The 4,529-nt window shown below is 40.6% G+C and overlaps 1 pseudogene; it reads left to right on the top strand.

Moving 5' to 3' along the window:
• The first annotated feature begins 2,160 nt into the window (after positions 1-2,160).
• LOC129356572 (gastrula zinc finger protein XlCGF8.2DB-like) lies at positions 2,161-2,879 on the top strand (annotated as a pseudogene).
• Positions 2,880-4,529: the final 1,650 nt, after the last annotated feature.

Genomic DNA, 4,529 nt, shown 5'->3' with positions numbered 1-4,529 from the left:
GACATGAATGAACGACAGTCTTAAACCCCGAAGAAGAAGAAAGTAGTAGTAGAAGAAAAAGAAGTAGAAGACAAAGAGGACGGCACATGGTCTGTGTTGTTGAATGTTTGAGTGTTTCTCTAATAAATACCTCCAGTCCAGCTTAAACCAGTGAATCAGCGAGCAGTGAACTGCAGAAACATTGACAGAGTTTAAAGAAATCATCGTCCAGTCGGAGGAAGAGATGGATGATCAGCGCAGACTGCTTGATTTCTCCCGGACTCCCCAGATCATCTTACACCAAATAGGTAGGAAACAGCAGCGTTTGGATGCAGGTTAAGGTCTAAATGTCTGCACCTTTCTGCATGAGGATCATTTTAGTAAACGCTCTTTTCCCGGATAAATGTTTTGTTAGCAGGTAAATGAACGCAGACATCACAATGAGAATGGCTGATTTTGGAGAGAAATGAACTTTTTATGGCTCTTCCTCCTTTAACTACTGAGTCTTTCTTTTGAAAACGGAGAAATGTGAACAATGCAGCGCGAGGTTAGTAAAGAAAGCAGCATAAACTAATAATAGCGGTGTAGAAGCTGTAAAATGTAATAATTTGTAATAAATAAATTGTTGTGGCGATTGTTTGCTTCATACGTAGATAAAAGAAGTTCAATGTTCAAAAAACTTTTAAGATTCCTTTTATAGTTTATTTTTCTAGTTTAAGAAGCAAATAATAAAAATAAACTTTTCATTAGTGATGTGTCGAGTAATTCAGGAGGATTTTAATGAAGCACATAAAACAGAGAATTCACCTAAACCAGAATACAGTTAAAGTTTTTATTTTTAGTAATAAATCGTTGCTCCTGGTGAAACAGCGAATAACAAGCCAATCACAACTCTCTGTTTTCTATTTGTTTCTAGTTTCCTTTTTGATGCAGCCATTGTTTCATACAAACAGATTAATCAGAATCACAAACATCTTTTACTTGTTTACTCATTGTAAGGCTTCGTGTTGTTTTCACGTTGCCTATTTTACATATATTGTCCACTTGATGTCACAGTGGAGCATATGAAGCACCGCGGTGCATCGGCTCATGAGTCCATGATGGGATGGAGTTCCTCAGAGCTTCATGAAGCTTCATCTCACCATCACTACTTTTCATTGTTTCTTCTCCTGCTCTGGTCAAACCCACAGGCCCAACCAGTGCATGCTGGTCCTTTACCAGTCCCCATACTTACAGGAAATGGACCCACAGTTTCTTCCTGTCTAACTTAGAAAAGCAAGTAACAAAGGAACTGTTTTAATGTTGAATGAATTCTCCTATTTAATTCAGTAAAGTTAAGAATTACTCTTTTTGTCCTTTTTCTTCTGCAGATTGCCTGCAATGTAACGTTTATAACCAGGAGAGGAGATCCACTCTGGACCAGGATGAGTTTAGAACCTCTGCAGGTGAAACAAGAACAAGAAGAGCCAGAAAATCATCAGATAAAAGAAGAACAGGAGGATCTAGAACACCTGCAGATAAAAGTGGAAGAGAAGAAGTTACTGCAGTAAGGGTGAAGAACTGATTGAATTAAAACAGGAGACTGATACCTGCATGGTGGTTCCTGTTGATAAGCAAACATACCAAACTGAATCAGAACCAAATGGGAACCAAGACATCTTAAAAGCCTGATGAAACTGAGAACCAAAATCAGGAAAGAAGGAAACCTTTTTCATGTGTCATCTGTAAAAAGCATTTGACTTTCAAATCTGTTTTTGATGCTCACATGAGAACTCACACGGGTGAAAAGCCGTTTTCATGTGAACTGTGGAAAAAGTTTTAGTAAAAACAGGCATTAACTAAGCACATGAGGATTCACACTGGTGAAAAGCCGTTTTCATGTGGGAAATGTGGAAAAAGTTTTTAGTCAAAAACAGAACTTAGCTCAGCACATGAGGATTCACACTGGTGAAAAGCCTTTTTCATGTGTGGACTGTGGGAAAGTTTTAGTCATAAACAAATTTAACTCTGCACATGATGATTCACACTGGTGAAAAGCCGTTTTCATGTGTGGACTGTGGGAAAAGTTTTAGTCATAAACTGTGTTTAACTCGGCACATGATGATTCACACTGGTGAAAAGCCGTTTTCATGTGTGGACTGTGGAAAAAGTTTTAGTCATAAACTGTGTTTAACTCGGCACATGATGATTCACACTGTGAAAAGCCGTTTTCATGTGTGAACTGTGGAAAAAGTTTTAGTCATAAACAGAATTTATCTGAGCACATGAGGATTCACACTGGTGAAAAGCCGTTTTCATGTGTGGACTGTGGAAAAAGTTTTAGTCGAAACATCATTTAACTCGGCACATGATGATTCACACTGGTGAAAAGCCGTTTTCATGTGGGAACTGTGGAAAAAGTTTTAGTCGAAAACTTTGTTTAACTCGGCACATGAGGATTTACACTAATGAAAAACCTTTTTCATGTGTGAACTGTGGAAAACGTTTTAGTCATAAACATTGTTTAACTCTGCACATGAGAATTCACACCAATGAAAAACGTTTTTCATGTGTGAACTGTGGAAAAAGTTTTAGTGAAAAACAGAATTTAACTCGACACATAAGGATTCACACTGGTGAAAAGCCGTTTTCATGTGGAAACTGTGGAAAAAGTTTTAGTCAAAAAGAGCATTTAACTAAGCACATGAGGATTCACACTGGTGAAAAGCCGTAGAAGTATTTCCGATATAGGCCTGTCGCGATAAACGATAAATCAATTAATCACACAATAAATTAAAACTATCAACCTCATTTCAATTATCGTCTATATCGTTTCTTCCTGCCTTTTTACCTTACTGTTGGTTCTCTTACACTGAATGAAAAAAGGCTCCACTCCACTGACTCTCTGTTGACATTATGAATGTTTTTTGTGCTCTCATTTGTTGTTGTTGTTTTTTTTTCTCATTATTGGATTATTGTGTGTCACATCACGTGACCTGTCTAATTGAACACACTTCTGTACAATAAAAGGGTGTGTCCTCCAAACAAAGGGAGAACAACACGAAAGCCAAACCGGTGCGAGTTTCTTGATGTCACGCTGAACGCTGTGCCGAAAACTGATTCTGCTAACAGGTTATGGGCCCAGAATCAATGAAAACAGGTGAATGCCTCGACAGACCGTGAACACCTGCTGTGTAAGTAAACGAGAAAATGAACAGAAAAGAAAAAGACATGGCACACAGCCGCTGGTCAAGACTTCTTTTGATGGAGATGAGAAATTATGAACTATGGGAAACCCAAGTTTTTAGGACATCTTCGACTGCAAGGGTTGAAACAGACAATTTTGACAAGTCCCTCCGATGATGACGATGAAGAGGAACACGCGAAGAAAAATGCTGAAGCTTATGCCGAGCTCATTCAGTTTTTGGATGACAAGAGTCTCACTTATCATACATGACGCGGCAGACGATGGACGTGCGGCACTTGGAATCCTGCCGGCCCATTACGCCGGCAAAGGAAAGCCCAGAGTAATTAACTTGTACACTGAACTGACTTCGCTGCAGAAATCACCCAGTGAATCGGTTACAGAGTACATCATCAGAGCTGAGACCGCGATCACCGCTTTAAGGAATGCAGGTGACGTGCTGAACGATGGACTTTTGATCGCCATGATCCTGAAAGGACTTCCAGGGACATTTAAGCCATTTGCTGTTTACATTACGCAAAGCGAAGATGGTGATAAATTGACTTTTGCAGAGTTTAAGACTAAACTCAGAAGTTTTGAAGACATTGAGAATATGCGTGCTACAGTATCTGAAGACAATGTGATGAAAGCTAAAGCACATTCTCAATGTGCTTTAGCATTTGCACCAAGAGGCGCAAATGATCCTGGAGCAGGAAATTCTGAGATCGTGTGTTTTAAATGTGGGATGAAAGGCCACATCAGCAGAACCTGCCAGCGGAAGCAATGGTGCAGTTACTGTAAGAATAACAGTCACAGCAACGCAACCTGCAGACGGAGAAAACAACGGGACAACGCACGGAAAGTAGCCGAAGAGACGGGCGGCGACAAAGAGTTTGCATTCCGGGTGAGCGACGCTGACACGCGAGTGGACATCAGGAGGAGAGGTCTGATGGTGGACGCTGGTGCAACATCGCATATAATCACCGACATCGGGAAGTTTCGGAAGCTTGAGTTTCCAGGCCGAGACGCACTGCGTGGAATTGGCTGATGGATCCAGGTGTTTTGGGGTTGCTAAGCAACGAGGAGACGCGGAAGTGTTTTGATCGACAACAGAGGTCGACGTCTTAAAACGGTGCTGAGGAACGCATTGTACATCCCTTCATATCCGCAGGACATCTTCTCAGTGAAAGCTGCAACATCCAGCGGAGCAACGGTGATCTTCAAAGAAGGAAAGAACGTTCTTCTCAGAGACGATACCAAGTTCCCCATTCACGTATGTAACAAATTGTATTATTTGCAAACGACGGACAATGAATGTGGTGATCAGTGTAAAAAATGTTATGACTTACAAGGTTGGCATGAGATTCTTGGACATTGCAATTCCAGA

This window comes from Poeciliopsis prolifica, unplaced genomic scaffold (genome assembly GCF_027474105.1).
Source record: "Poeciliopsis prolifica strain line A6 unplaced genomic scaffold, Auburn_PproV2 SCAFFOLD179, whole genome shotgun sequence".
NCBI classification, from domain to species: Eukaryota; Metazoa; Chordata; class Actinopteri; order Cyprinodontiformes; family Poeciliidae; genus Poeciliopsis; species Poeciliopsis prolifica.
This window is presented reverse-complemented; position numbering and strand designations above follow the sequence as displayed.